The sequence below is a fragment of the Chelonia mydas genome, chromosome 5 (genome assembly GCF_015237465.2).
Source record: "Chelonia mydas isolate rCheMyd1 chromosome 5, rCheMyd1.pri.v2, whole genome shotgun sequence".
NCBI lineage: Eukaryota > Metazoa > Chordata > Testudines > Cheloniidae > Chelonia > Chelonia mydas.
The window spans coordinates 94,841,275-94,858,246 of NC_051245.2; positions in this window are offsets into that span (position 1 = coordinate 94,841,275).

Genomic DNA, 16,972 nt, shown 5'->3' on the forward strand with positions numbered 1-16,972 from the left:
GTTTTTCAGTGCACAATGAAAACAGAAAGCTTATAAATAGATACAGAGATGAGTTTTGTTTCTACTGCTTTGTTTGAATAATTAAAGAGTAATAATAAATGGTCACAGTTCATTAATTTTCATAAGAGATAAAATAAATATGTTTATATTAAGTTATTGGAAGGCAACTAGGACAGACTGAGCTTTTTTTTTTAAGTTTAGTCTGAAGTAAGACCCTAGAATATGCAGCAACATTAAAGAACCTTTGGCAGGTTTACATCCTTTTAGGAAAATATTGCTGACAGCTAGATATCATAGAGTTGCTGCTTTCATATGCAAATCAGAGTTTGCGCCTGGTTCCCATCAATGATCCAGAAAATAAATTGAATACTTTTTTGTTTTAATTAAAATGTTTTAACAATAAAACTGAGAAAAACAACCCTGAAGTCCCTTTGATGTAACAGAAGATAAAATATAATGCCAATTTTGCTAATGGATATGAAAGGAGAGATTTTTTTTCCTTTCCAATAATTGAGTTTAATGTCAAATCACAGACTAGTGCATTGTCAGACAGGGCTAGAGGCTATGTCACCTACTTGGTTGTGATTTGAGCTGAGGTGTAAATTTCAGATGGGGTTGAATGGTCATGTTTTTCCGATAGTCACAGGCTGCACATCACAAACTTCACTTAGAAACAGATTTATCCGGGCAGTGTAACAAGCAGACTTTGATAAATAAACTTTTCTTTGTAAGGGGAATAATTGCCAGCAACCCAAGTCCTAACACGAGGTAGGGGTTTGATCACTCAGCTAATTTATTTAATCAAGAAAAAGTTCCTGAGACAGAATTACTGAACTTTTTAAAGATAGCAGCCTCAGAAAAAGTTACATGCCAGATGTATAAAACTTAACAGATCTGAAATCAAATTGGACAGCTGAGCTGCAGAAGTACTACTAATTGTACAAGATGTATGTGTTAGTTTGACATATCCAAACTTTTATCAGGGTCCTATCTTCAAAAGCCATTTGTCAACAAGCAAGTTTTTAATAGGTGTCTACATTCTAAGAATGAGGAGACGCAGCCTGGCATAAACTATTGCTTTACAGACCTGCATCAAAGGATAGGTGCAGGCATTGGCTGGTGTTGTATATAGTCCCTTCCAAAGAAATATAAGACTTAACATTAGCGCAAGGGATTTTACTGCCCTTGATAAATTGAAACTATATACCCCTCACAAGCAATAGTCACTCAGCATTTTGATACCCTTAATATTTTCTAATATTTCCCAGGTGATAACAAAAATTCTGAATCAAACTGGTAAAACATTCCTTTTGGATCCTTTTATCACATTAACAAAAAAACAAAAAATCTCCTGCTTTCCCAGTATAGTTTTATGCATATACGTTGGACATGTAATATAGAGGGAGCAGGAAGCACAACAGGTCAAAAGTTACTGGATATATCACCATCTCCAATATCAGAATATTTCCCACAATTATCAGCCAAAACAAGAAAAGGAAAGAGGTTACAAAGAGGCTGGAGAAAAATTAGAAGCAAAGGCATAAATCAATTATGCTACATTTTGCAACCACAGCTCACACCAGTGAGTTCTTACATGAGTATTCCTATTGACTTTGATGGGAGAGTGATCCCCAAGGTGAGTGAGAGTTGCACAATGTAGACTTTAATGTATGGGTAGGGTTTTTTCATTTCCAAAATAAGTTTTAACTGTTTAACATTATAAACATTTTTCCTCCCTTCTCATGAGGGAAAATTGCAAAGTCTGGTTCATAGTAATGATGAGAAGGGATGTTGTTTTGTTTTAAAAAGAGAATGAAACCGAACAATTAAAAAGAGGGAAATGGTAGAAATCAAATTTGCCGTCATTTGTTTAATCTCTAAAATTTTAGTTCCTTTAAAACCTCATTTAGACCTGTCACCAAAGGTTCCCATCACCAGAGGTTCTGCCAGCTTTCATCCATGGCCAGGGCTCTGTAAGAGACTTTTCATTGGACTGTTGACCAGGAAATATGCTGAATCAGTGAACCTCCTCAGCATACTGGCTATGCTCCTCCATCTCCAGCCTATTTACTGTTCTGCAAAGGCTGGATTGAAGCCTGCCAGTAAAGATGTGGTGGTGGGCATACTACACTACTGAGACCTCTTTTCCAGGTGCACTTCTTGTTGACCAGTAATCTGCAAGCTGCGTTTCCACCAGCAGAAGGCAGGAATAAAGCCCAGTACATAACCTGTGGGGTCTTAAGCACTCCAGGCCAGATGTATGTGGAGTAATGTCACAACCTGGGCTAGCAAAAGAGCAGAAGCTGAGATGATCAGTGGCAGAGCTGGCAAAATCACAGCGAAATGCATTGGTAGAGTTATTACAAATGTGTTTAGCACATTATTCAAAATTTAGAGCTTAGTGAAAACGCTTGTTAGACAGTCACCTAGAGAACCAGACATTGGAGGACTGGAGTTGAGCAATTAAAAACCTGTTCGTTGCCTTAGGCATGTTTCAGTTCACTGTTCAGCAGCTCTGTTTCTTGTACTGTTCCACTCCTAATGGTTCACTTGGTTGAAATTGTGACCAAAAAAGAAAGAAACAAACATACTATGCAAAACAACAACAAACAGCACTGTTTTCTGAGAGGCTATTGCCCATTCTGCAAGTCTGAAGTCCCACTGTGACAGCTACTGATGTGCCCTATTAATTAGTTTACAGGTACATACAGATTTAGAGTGTCCTTTGATTTACTTACTTATGCAGGTTACATTTATTATTTTGGAACTTGGTTTCAACATCTGTTAGCATTAGAACCAAAACCAGCTCTTCCCCCAAGAGATTACATTTTGGGCTTGCTTGAGCTCACTTACACTGGTTCTGCACCATTGATTCAAAGAACTTACTTCTGATTAGCAACATTGACAGGGGGAATAAGGCCCTATGTGTTTAACTTCTGTTTCCACTCTAGACATCCCCATCACGTGCATGATTCAATTTCAAAATAGGATTGGTCAAACTGATTCAGAGGAAACTGGGATTCTCTTTTTTTTACCCCAAACTCAACAACCAAGAGCCAGTAACATTTCCCTCACTTTCACCAGTGTAAGTCAGGAGTCAGCAGAATTCTATCACTGCGAAACAGGTGAGAAACCCCTGTCTTGAGGTGTGAAAAAGTTCAGTTAATTTGTATTAAGAAATTCATTACTCCCGCACCCTCTTTTCCCCCATTCTCTCTCTCTCCCCCCCTTTCTGGGCCCTTCCAGCTGGGACTGGGAGGGCCAAAGTACTGTGACAGCAGCCAGTCTACTAGGATTTACAGCCTAAACAGACATGGGCAGTATTATAGATTTTATGATAAAGCTATCCATAGGAGATTGTCCCGGCTTGCCAAAGAGATCTAGACAATTCAAACTGAATCTATAAGGAGGTTCAACATCACACTTTAACAGTTCTTATCAACCAGAATCTTCTGTTCATATAGCAGCTTGGTCAAGTAATCACATTTTGTGAGAGACAGGCCTTTTATGTTGAGTTGACATACAAGTAGGTATGAGTCTATGTTTTGATGTTTGTACTGAAGGGGAGCATTTTACTTGAGATTATTGCTTGATTGCTTTTTAGACTGCAAGGCCATTGACCGGCACTTGATCGCCATGTTGATGGTACTGGTTGTGCTGAAGCACTGAACAGGAAGGACCATGTGAGAACTGCCATCTCTCTCCATCAGTTGGAATAATATTATTATTGCTAATAACCCTGCCTTATTGCCCCTATGTTCCCTGCTGCCCACAGTGAATAATGACCATCGTATTTCCCCCCATCTAAAGGGTGGGTTTGGGATTCATCATGCATTCTGAACATAAGATCAATGGGTGGAACAATGTAAAATTTTAAAAAGAAAAAATAATAGATTCAATTTCTTTCATTTAAAGATAAAAATAATGTTTTGAAATTAGATACTGTGATGAAATGCACATGGAAATTAAACACACACAAAGTACCATATACAATAGCACACAGTTGTGAATGGTGCTTTACTGACATACAAGACAAGTTTCCTTTCCTGAGCCACTTGCAATCTAAGCTCTAGCTTCTATCTTTTGCTGACAGAGAGGAGTAGAGTGGATGTGGAAGGTATGCATTGCAGCTGGGGTCTGCAAAAGGAATTGTGGCTGAATCAGCCAGAAAGAATTTTGAGGGCTCCTGGGGAATGCACCCTGGAGTGGTAACTGCATTGTCCTTGGAGAGGGCACTGTGCTTCCCCCAAACTCAGTCAGCTCAACTGACCAGGCATGGAGAATAAGGATGGGGCTACAGCTGTGCTCCACCTCACCTCACCCTACCCCACCCTTCATTCCCTTTCAGACAATTACTACCTGTAAGGTAGCTGCATAACCTACATTCCAAGATACAGTGTAGCCATCCCTGAAGGAAGGCACAAGAGGGGATATCTCTTTTACTCCACCCTCTTGCAGAACCACACGGGGTATGTCTTCACTGCAGCATTAACGTGTGTGATCAGCACCCTGGTGAGGACAACCCAGGTGTGAGCCATTACATTACAAAGTTACGTCCGACTTAATGAGTCCACAGTGGTGCTGCACACATTCATGTGAGGCACTAGGACTTCTGGGGTAATATCCCATGTTCTTAGCATTGAAGTAAGCTGAGCTGCTCTATGATTATTTCCCAGTGACTTGTGGGGTTGTCTGTTCTTCTGGGAACACAGAAGGAATTGTGGGAAGGCACTGGAGGACTATCAGCAGTCAAGTAGTTTAACTTGCATCCTCACTGCAAAGTGGGCAGGCTCTAGCCTGTAGCCCAGGACAGGCCAGCTAGCCCAGGTGTAAAGCACCACTGTGCTCAGGCCAGATGGTTTTCTGTGTGAATGGGAGCCAGGTTGGGGCAACACTACCCGAGTAAGATCCCAAGTTAACTCTGCAATGAAGACAAGTCTGTATGAGCCAGGCACAATCTGGTCCTAAACAGCAGCCAAAATGCAAAGGAGAAGGAAAGGATGCAACATAAAAGCATAGAAAATGAGTATTTGGCAAACATCTTGTTAGATCACTGCGTTTCTGGTTTTTTTAATTTTATTTTTAATTAATTATTAATGTAGTTATTTTCAATCTTCAAATTGTTGTATGAACTAAAAGAAAGGACATGAGAGCCATGGAGGATTGTTTCTATCAAAAGGTTAGAGAAAAGAAGTGAGATTTTAGGTGAGACTGGGTGGAGAGTGAAGTGGCTTGGGGCACAAGAGAAGGGGAGCTGTTCCAGTAACAGCTCCACATACAAAAAAAGGCACAGAACAGAGGACAAGAGAAGGTTTGGTGAAGTGGCCTTCAAAGAGATTTGCAAGTTTCTGGGTGCAGAGGGAGAAGAATGGAGAAGAGTGAGAGTTGAAAGATATGAGCAGGGAGTTAAAAATAGAGAAGAGATCATGGAGACATGGAAGGCACAGGAACTAATAAGCCAGAAGTCAGCACTGGTGTTTGTTTGCTCTCATTGAAGTCAACGTTATTTTAACCATTGTAAATAGTAGCATTTAGGTTAGTGCTTTAGCACTTTAGAAAACCCTACCCAGAATTTTTAAACCAGGACTTATATTTGAAGGCTGAATAAATAAGAACACAGTCTAATTAGTGTATTTAGAATATTTATTTCACAATCATTGATCATTTATTAATCATTGATTGTTTGTTTTATCTTTGGCTTTAGAAATCAGTGCCAAGCTCTTTCTTACATGTTTTATTAAATGCTTTCCTCACAGTTATATCTTTGCACAATATAGAGGACCTAGTTACTATTTAAAAGTAGTGAGCACTATTCATATATTATCGGTAGACTTCCACTGCTCAGTATGCCTAACAGTCACTCATTGATTCAAAATTGTTTTTCAGCATCTAGAGTGGAACTTGTTAGTGAAACAAAAGTGCCCATTATATTGTTGAGTGACTGACTAATGCTTATATAATGTATGTTCTTTCTAACTATTCAAGTATGCACTTTTTGCAGTGGCTAAATAAATTATATAACAAATTCATCACCCAGATAAAAGATGTACCTATATTTAAAAGCCTTATCAAAATAACACTGGTATTTAGAGGTAAATTGGCCAGCTCTGTGAGAACATCATAGTTGGCTGGGGTTTCAATTTTCATTTCAGTTCTAGATAGTATTAAAGCTATAGCATTATTCTAGTATCATCATGAGCATTCCCGTATCGGCTGAAAGAGAGTGAGAGATGTGTGAATAGATGCTTATCTTTGATACCTCTTTCAGTGCTACTAGCAGGAGGGAGCCTTAGGTGGCCAGCTGAGAAGCCAGCTCTCTCCTGGAGGGATTTTATGGCTACATGCTGTAGCTGGAGGGGCCTGTTATATTAACTTCTAAGGGTAACCCAATGACTGGTTTCTCTTTCAAAAGATGGTCATAGACTGATCCATATGAGTCATATTTCATGCATCTCTTTAGCAGTCAGAGGTTTTATTTCTCTTACTCACATGCCAACATCATTGTTTGAAATTTCAACAGTTTTAAAACTATTATTAGCCAGTCTGCTTGGAGCTTCTCATGTCAAAGCGATGCTCTGTTTTGGGTTTAGTCTAACTCTGTATTTAGTCTCTGTAGTTAGTCTAACTTCCTTTCCAGTTTGTGGCTTTTCCTGTAAGAAAACTGACATTTTCTTCATTTGCAAAGTCTATTTATAGACTTCTTCCTAGCCATTCTCTGGGTGCTCATAAGCTCATTTTGTTAACTCAGGTAATTTTAAAAGTCACTTGAATTGTACCTATTTTTTTCCACATTGGTCCAAACACACGGAAGATGAGCAGATTTTCATTTCTGTGGGCCAAACCACCCTCTCATGTGGAAATGTCTATAGTAGGGAGCTGTGAGGGAAGAAAAGCTCTGCAAGGTTCTCTTCAGGAAATTGTCCTCAAGTCATTCTTCTGGGCATTCTATTCTATTGTTCCCTCCCATAGTGGACAGTGTTTCCACACACAGACCACAGGGGAAATGCAGAAGGCTGGGTCAGTCCCTGAAGCGACTCTGCCTCTATCCTTTTCTGTCTGCTCCCCCTACCATCCCTTTTGATCTCCCTAGGATTCCCCTACCATTACTCCCTCTGGGTCTTCTTTCTCTGGTGCTTCATGAAGTAAAGCCTGTCATTCCAGATTTTTATCTCTGTAATGTATTTAATTTTGATGTATTTATTAAGTGTTAATTAATGCACTATGGGAGGGGGGACTGTATGTAAATTGATCCCCTTCTTTCTGTATGTTTTGCCAATAGGGTTTTCTGCAGCCCTAGGGCAGCAATAACCCCTGTGCCTTTGCAATGGAGTGAGGGAAGGAGACCATGGGTTCCCAATTTATGTCATTGCAAGAAGAGTTCTCTTTACTCTGAGTTGTATTTTTGAATCTTTAAAAGCAATATTGAGGAATTGTTCTTTTCCAGCTTTTAGCACCATAGAACAGCTATCACTGTCAACCAGATTTTCAAAGGTATTTAGGCATCAACAATGTGGATAGGCACCTAGTGAGATTTTCAAAAGCAACCCAGCAGGTTAGGCTTCTAACTCTCATTGAAATCAGCAGGAGTTATGCACTAACTTTCTTAGGTACTCTTGAAAATCCCACTAGATGCCTAAATACTTTTGAAAAATCTAGCCACGTGCACAAGACAGAAAAATCAGACTCTACTCTTGACATGGAATTTGACAGCTATCTAGGTGCTATGCTTCCCTAAAGGATCAGTTAAACCTCAGGAGCCATCTAGGCCCCTATAGCTGGTCAGAAACTAGAATTCACATTTTGTAGGAAATTTTGAAATAATAAAGTGTTCCAAAGGGAACAAAAAAGAAAATTCAAGTCTCCCATGGCCCACGAATTCCAATTTTTTTTTAAAGTCAAAACATTTTATTTTGATCTTTTTGAAATGTTTCCAAGACACCCAAAGCTTCCCAGAGGCCCAACAGGCTGCCAGGCAGGGGGCGGGCTAGGTAAGGGAGCCTGGAAGCTAGGGTTTCTGGGCTGCAAAAAGCTGTGAATCTGGAATCTGTGAGAGGTCTGACTCCAGGACAGTCCACCTGGTGAGCTGCCCCAGAGCCAGAGAAACTGGAAGCCCTGGCTCCCTGCTAGCCTACCAAATGGGCTGCTAAACAGCTGGGCAGGTCAGCTGGCAGGAAACGGGGTAGGTAGGATTTCATAAGAAACCCACTTTGCGTTCACTGGAATTTCATAGAAATCCCATGTTCCCATGGAACGTGTCTATTTCAATGACTCAGCATTTCCCAACAGAAAAACAATCAATCAGAAAAATTCCAACTAGCTCTACTGCAGAGTCCAACCTGTTGCACATTTTGAAGGCAGATAGGGCTAGGATATGTCCACCTACTGGAAACTTCATCAGGAAATCCACAAATTGGATCTGAAATGTGAGGTTGCCCAGTGTAATGAGAGATATTTCAGAAAAAACAGAGCATAAAGCAGGGATAGTTCAAATTATTTTAGAAGAGCAAGAAATCATAGAATTAAATTATTTTTTCCCCAATTTTTACCCATTCCATAGAGAAATGTGTCAAAATGATGAATGAGGTTCCATGTCCCACAATTTGTTCTCCATAGTATTAATGGCGAGCCATTAGATTGAGGGGAAATTTTTCAAAGTGGTGCACAGGGATTGTGTTATGAAATTCCCATTAAAATCAGTGGGAACCTTGAGGCTAACCTCCGAGGCACACTACTTTGATAATGTACCCCTAATGTGCAGTTAAATGGAAATTATTGATACTTGAATTAGCCAGATAGTTCATCATGTTTTATTTTTTAAAATATTATGATTACACTTTTGGGTACCAATACATGTGTATTTAAAATGATATAAGTGCCTTGTAAAATCCCAAAGCTAGCTCCTTTTCATTTCTCATGTAATAAATCTAATATACAGTATATCCACATTTTTCATTAATTATATCAACTAATTACCTTATTACAAAATAAATGGTAGAGAAATTACAGTTAGAGGGGATCACTGTTCATCTATTATGCATGAATTACTAACTTCTAAATAAAATAGTCATTATGAGCTAATGTGAAACCTTGATAAATTAGCTAAACTAATAGATATTAATTGTAATGTCACGTGAATTAATGCTGCTAATTTTAAAGTATTAGTGCATCAGATTAAAATGAAAATTATATTATTTTGAACACCTGGGCAAAATTCCTTTGGGATTAATTGACAGAGGTCTCATAAACAATTCAAAAGTCTGGGCACTAAAGTCAGTCTCAAAAGGGCTGGATGGTGTATGGATAGGCTGACGCATTTAGTTAATTTAAGTGGAGTATTTCATCGTGGACTTAAAATTGAGGAGGAAAAAAGACTACAGTGGACTATTTTCTTACTTAATGCAGTCTGTTTTCCTCTTCCAACCAGTTTTTGTACTCATGAGAGGCACGGAGGGGCTACTTCAGTACACTGTGAGAAATGAACTCTGTGCATGTGTGTGTGAGCACTTGCTATGAACATATCAATCTAATATGACCCTAAGAGGTACTTTGTGAAAGCTGTGCATGCCTTCTAAACCTAAAAAGCAGAAGTACATTAGATGAGCAGGATTATTGGATATAAATTCCCTTACAGGCCCCCTTTCAGATTCAGCCTTGAAAGTTCCTTGATGATACTTAAGAATTAAACAAACTACATTAAAGAGCAAAATGGATGTCAGCAGGTTCAATGAAAGTGATCTGGCAGATTTAGATTCAGAAGTTTAATAACCTTTGGAGATGATTTCAAACCAAAGCCCTGGATCCATGAAGTTAAGGATGTTACAAATCCAAATCTAATTCAAATTTTGTGGGTTGAGCCAATCTCTAGTGTCATTTTTTTAAAAATTCCAACTTTTAAAAGTAAAGATTATATAGGCTAAGGACCAAAATCCACACAGTTTCTTCTATGCTCAAAGTAAGTGCCCTGTTGAAATGTGTATGTAGAGGTGGAATGTGGGTGTGAAGGTATGAATGAAGATTTCAGAAGAACATATAAGCAAGGGAGAACTGTTTATCACATCACAAAGGATTTGACTCTAGATGTGCAACCTAACCAGAAAGTTAAAAAAACCCAACAACACTATATAAATTCTTGAAAACCTCAATGTAGTCAAAGGAAATGGAATCTAGCGGTAAGACAGAAGCAGCCTCCCCCTTGTCAGAGCCAGAGGCAAATGTGAAGCTGACAAAACACGAGCCCAAGGAATCTGCTAAGGAGTCAAATACCAGAAAGAATCACTTTCATATTTCACAGTCTGAATCTTTATTATGGCCAAGCAAAAGAAAAAGGAGAATAAGATAGTAAATGGCAAAAACCATGCCATATCCTCGAAAAGGACTGTTTGAAAAGGCAACAAAACTAAGAAAAGACATCAATACCACATACCTGTAGGAACATAAAAGCTGCCCACAGAGCATCACTCCTCTTGCATTGCTGTATAACAACACTAAAAAATGTTCCCTGGATTTTCTTTACTGTGTGAACACCTTATGCAAAATGGATGCCTCTCATTTATGTATTCACCTGTATTGCATCTAGCTTATTTTAAACCACCACCAGTGGATGACACTCATGCCTTGTACTCTTCTGAATATCGTACTTACATGACACGGTGCCTTTAAGTGACAGTTTGCATTCCTGGAAAACAATCAGGTGATAAGTAAGAGGCGTGACTTAATTTGATTTTATGGCCTTCAATTTATTTTCTATTTAAGATTGTGTGGACAGAAACACTGGTAACACGCCAGAGCTAACTACTCTTTTAAAATACTTCTCCCATATTTCTCCTCAGATGCCTCACAGCTACTGCCAGAGAAAGGTGTTGTGCTTTAGTTTTCAAGCTAAAACTAAGCTTGCTTCTTCTCCCAAACCCTCCTTTCTTCCCTTCTTCTCTACCACAGTTGACAAACTTTCTTTGCCATCATCCCAGCTCATCTTTGCTTCTTTCCTAGATGTAGGGGAGTGGAAAATAGTTTTGGTAGATGGCCAGATGGCTGAGTTTCTTTTCAAGTGACCATTTTAATACTGCTGAAATTTAATTATATTGCTTGTGTGTGTTAGGGTGCCTAGGACCTCAGCCTCTTTTTAGATCTTATTTAAGTATAAATGAATACATCTTTAATTATTCTCTCTCCTTCTCCTGCCCCCCAAATATCTCAGGCTTTGTCCTCTCTCTCCCCCACATCAACAGAACTGCATCCCATGCACTGGTACTTTCTCATGTTGGTTGGTGTCATGTCTTTCTCTATCACGTCTCCCCACAGTAGCCAAGCCTTCTGCCAAATTAGTCCTCCTTTTCTACCTCTTGGATCATCTCTCATCTACTTGTGTTTTTGAAGAAGCGGGGAAGTTAGTACAGAGTACAAAAGAAGTTTCTTCTCACTTTCAAAACACCAATGCTACCTTCAACTCTTTCGATATCCCCTCCCATTTTCTACATCCTATTTAGGGCTGGCTCCAGGCACCAGCGAAGGAAGCAGGTGCCTGGGGCGGCCAATAGAAAGGGGCGGCACTCTGTCTGTGGTCGGGGTGGCATGTCCGCATCTTCGGCGGCAATTTGGCGGTGGGTCCTTCACTCCCTCTCCCCCTCTTCAGCAGCAGGCCCTGCTTCTTCTTTTTTTCTCTTTTTTTCTTTGCCTCTTGGCGCAGCAAAAGAGCTGGAGCCGGCCCTGATCCTATTCAAGCTTCTTTTCTCCCATGTCTTGCACTTCACTCTAATACTACTGTTCTAGGTCTTGTTACATCTAACAAACATCTTCTGTGTACAGATATGAGGCGATAATATTAATAAAGACGAGCCCAGACATTGGGGAAACTTGAAACTGATCATATCTGGATTTTTAATTCTGGTCCACTTAGTGCACCTCATTCTTTCAATGGGCCACTCCATTTCCCCAGAGTAGCTTTATTTCTCCTTCAGAGATTCTTGTCCCCTCAGGGCATTAGTGGGATGTCTCACAGCAAAAACAGCTCTTCTTCTGACATTGAAAAAGAAAAAGTAGATCATTATCAAGTAATTTCATATTATGGCTAAATGCTCTGATATTAACCAATTAATGGAAGGATGCTGAAATCAGAAGAAGTTGCTTGCTCACCCTGGCAGCACCACAAAAAGGCTTGTGGTCATTCAAGATGGAGAGTTTAAAGGAAGTAGAAATCTAATTCCTCAGGAACGATTCTAAAGTTTGTAACAACATTCATCACTGTACCTGAGTGCTTGACAGAGCAGAAAAATGTAAATCGGGAGGCCATTCTCTACTGTCACTGAAGGGGCTGGAGAGCTTTAGGATCATTCCCATCTGATTCTGTCTGGAATTTGAAACGGGCTCATATCAAAGTTATGTACTAATTTCCCTCAAGTTTTTCCAAGCCTTCCAGGGGAGGCCATACCTGGGGTTATATAACTGAACCATAGCTATACTTTGAAAGTATACAGATAGGAAGGTACGAACCCACACTTGGCTTCCACTGAAAAAGGCCCTTTCTGTGCCCACTAAAGTCAGCAATAACTTGTTATCTATATCATAGTAGCACACTGCAGCAAGTTTAAGATTATTGGCATTTCCATTATTAATTCCTTTGTCATCTAGCAGAATATATAAGTTGGTTGCTTTAATTCACTATTAGCCAAAAACGGTCATGCAACACTGTTTAAATCACTTTTATTTTTAAGGGCCGTATTGCGGGCTGACTACAATCACAATACATGTGTTCCCTAACTGCTCCCTGCTAATTACACACCAATGTAAAAGTAGTCTTACCAGACCAGAGAATCCACCCACTGACTCCAACAAAGACCTCTGCCCAGTAGGCGCCCCACAGGAAAGCGGGGGGAGAGTGAGGCTATGGCTAGAGGTGAGCTAGCACACAGGGTGGTGTCTGGATGAATTTAAGTATAAATGGCACCCTCCCTTCTGCTCTGAAGAACTGTAGCTAAGTCATCCAGATTTCCTACAGAATCTCCTGCTCCAACACGGCCAGTGGCGTAGGATAACAATTTGGTTCTGAGTTTTATTATACACAAACATATAATAAAATATTTAAGTGTCAAGTGTCCCTTATTGTAAAATTTAATGAATAATTAGAGGACATGCCTCCTTAAGTCATTAGGAAGAACTTTTTGTCTGAGTCTGATGGTATGCGGCATCACGCACTGACCTAGGCACAACGGCATGGTAAGGGTAGAATGGCATCTTTTTTCTGTTTCTTTGCTTTTATCAGTCAGATCCTATTATTATAATGCAATTAAAATAACTGTTCCTTTTCCATACTTTTTGTTCTGAATAGAATTAAGTTTCTTTAACAGAAAGGAAGAAATCATGCTTTGACTTTGTCCCAAATTGCATTTAAAAACAAAACAAAACACAAAAACAGTGAAAAGCTCTGAGAATAGGTTTTTAAAATAAAGGAAAAGTCCTGAAAGTGGCTTATGTAGCCATGTTTGCTGTAATTCACTCATATCCCTTTATATGTAGCATCTTTCTGGGAATCACAAGGTATGTGATGGAAAACTTAGCTCTCTTCATAATGGGACACATCTGATTTACCCAAATGACATGATACTGTTGCATTAGTAAGATGAAAGGCTTTTATCTTGCTCAGAGACACACATATGATAGTCATTTCAACAGATGAAGTGTCAAACTGCTTAAGAGTATCAGTTTTGACATATATACAAATAATTGCCTTGGGAAACTCTAAGGTAGTGAGTCTAAGATACACAAGGATGTGGAGCTGACTACTGCAGATGCTGCTTTTTACAGCTATTTTGGGAAAACAGCACTTTTAGTGATAAATAAGGTAAAATTGTGCCTATTTAGAAAGGCTAAAACCCCTTCACGTTTAATAAGAAACCTCTCCTTTCTTCACTCTCATCCTCATGAGGTTGGTCTTACTGGTAAATATTTAATCAGTTACTATGAGCATGTCAGTCTGCATTCCTGCATATATCTTTGACCATCCAAGAAAACATCTTACATATGACACAGAGTAGTCTATTACAATTATTCACTGGGGTGAAAATATCTCAATATTTAAAACTTACATTCTCCCAAAATAATCCTTATTACAATAAAAATATTTTCGGTCATTAATGGAAAATATGTACATTTAAAAAATAAAATGTTAGTTGTGAGATATAGTTTTATATTTAAAGAAGGGTGGAATTTAAAAGGTGTTTTTTACTCTGCATGCCCCTCTTGTCAGCATTGACAGGGCTGTAGCTCTTAATATCACTTCACTGGCTGCCATGATTATTACACTTTTATTTTAAAATACAATGCACCAAGGCACAAGGGATGTTGTACATTTAGTGATCGACTTTCTTCATTAGTAAGCATTATGTTTCATGACTGAGTGCCACTGAGATGGTAAATGCCAAGCAATGTCCAATAGTATAAATCAAACAAAAATAATTGTATTCCACCCTTTTGAGGTAATGTATTGTCCTCCATAAGCATTATGCTCCAAATTCCTTTCTATTTCAGATCCCGTCACATCTTTCCCAATCAACATAAGGTCTAATTCAGCTTCCAGTGAAGTCAACGGAAGGTCTCCCATTGACTCCACTGGGAGCTGGTTTAGCGCACACAGAATAAGGCAATAGGGTAACTGCAAACTGATATACTCCGACTGTAAGATCCTTGGGGCAAGGATTTTGTCTTCATCCTGCGTGTAATGCACCATATATATTTGTGGTTTTATATATAAATACTAAATACAATTATTGTCAGCACTGATAATAAAAATATCCTGAGACCTCTTCAATATTTAGATTGTGAGGTCTTGGGAAACAGACTTTTTTTCATTATAAGCGTGTATAGTGACTAGCACTATGCTGATCCCTAGTAGGGGGTTCTAGACAAAACCACAATACAAATAATAATAACAACAACAACGACATCACAAATCAAGAGCTATCCTGGACATCTCATTCTCCTCACTCTGTATTTTTAGGACAGGATTTTCTGTAAGACCTAAATCAACACCACGGGTATCATGAACAATTTCCAAGATGGACTTTACTTGTGAAAATTCTGTCAATCTTTTAACTGCATGCACAGGTGTGAATGCACACACAAACTGGGCCTGCAGTAGTGGACCTAGCTGAAACTGCACTAAGATTGGGCCTCAAAGCACTAATGTTGATAGAAATGAATCTCCAGAATGACTCTGATATCTATAAGAGCATCAAGGCATGTCCATATATTTTCGGTACACAGTACTATAGATGTACAATGCACTTTGCATACAGAATACGGCCCATGCCCTGATAAGTTTGCACTATAGGTATTTCATTGGCAGTTGTCCCATTGCCTTATGCTATATAGCCTTGATCCTGCACCAATGATGTCTAAGGGCATTTTGAAGAAGACTTAAGTGGGCACAGTCTTATGTCATTAGGGCTAGATAGGTCTGCTCCAGTGATGATCTGACTCTAAGGGAGATCAACAATGGACACATGTGGAGCCGAATGTCTAATGGGGTGTTCTATAACTTACAAAGGATTGAACAGGTATATTCCACTCCTTCCCCCTGGACTCCTGATGTCAGCAATACACCCGATAACTTGGATACAAAGTAGAACTAGCCAAAATTTCAGGGATGGTGCGGAACTTTGAAAGAAAGCGAACACTTTCTTTTTCTCCTCCCTTTTTCAATGAAAAAAAATTCAAAAGATATTTACAAAACCCTGCACTACATTTTACTCTTCAATTTTCAAGGAGGTGTGTAGAATTTTAGGAGGGATAAAGAAATGCTTTGGATAAAATATGATCCATCCTGTGTCCTTGCTTTAAACTTCAGCTGATCTTTTGAGGTTAATAATGCAGTCTTATATATTATAATACATAAAAGTGGATGTGGGTATCACCTTTGGACCTGGAAAGTACATTCTCTGCTCCAATACTTTCCTTGGTTAAAAATGATATCTAGAATCTATCCCTCAGATTGCCTTAATTTCTCCGATTTGGAGGCTTCATGCTAAACAGTAGAACTCAATATAGTTTTTTGTAAACTGTTAGACTGATTAACTTATGATAAAAGTGTCAGATTTGTTCTCCTCTCCTCCCCCTTATAATCAGCAGTTCATAATAAATTAACGTAATAAGATGGTAGTACAAAAGAGCAGTGTTTCAAGATTCCCAGATCAAAAGGGCACTGAACAGGTTGAAATCCAATTAAAAAGACTGACAACCATTTGGTGACTTCTGACACAGTAGTCAAAAGTCAAAGTTGACATTTGGGGACTTTTTTAAATGTATTCACTGGCCCACATTTAACTAATGTACCAAATTTCAGGATTTTAGCTCAGAAGGACCATCAACAGTCACTTATTCAGTCAGTCACCCCATTGTTAGTATTACTTATTACACATTCTTAGTATTACCAATATATATTTATTTCCCATTTAAAGAAAAACTATGTTAAGAAAATGTTATGGTTGCATTGTTTTGTATTTCCTGAATTTTGAGTGCAAAAATTAAGGTTGGACATACAACCTTAATTCTGCCCCCATGCCACACACACACACAACTTATTTCTTCAGACTATTTTATAGATTTCCTCTGAAGAAAGCTATGCTACTGATTGTAGATACAATTCAGAGGATGGGGCAGCGTATTACAAAGCTAAGTGGCCTGCATATTGTAATTATTAATGAAAAGATCTCCTAGGTAATTTTTGAAAGATCTGGAGCTTCACTTTCCAGAATTAGGAAGCCCTTATGGCTCTCCAAACACTGGGAAATAACATATGTAAATTTCATAGTCTGGAACTATTTAGCTGGACCTCACTGGAGCACTGTGTCCCATACACCTTAGGAATTCCACAAAAGAAAACCATTGTCCTGCAAGCCCTGTTAGCTCTGCAGATGGCAAAGCCTCCTTGTCTGTTTCCCAGCTACAGAATATTTAATATGCACTGGAGCAGGGCTCT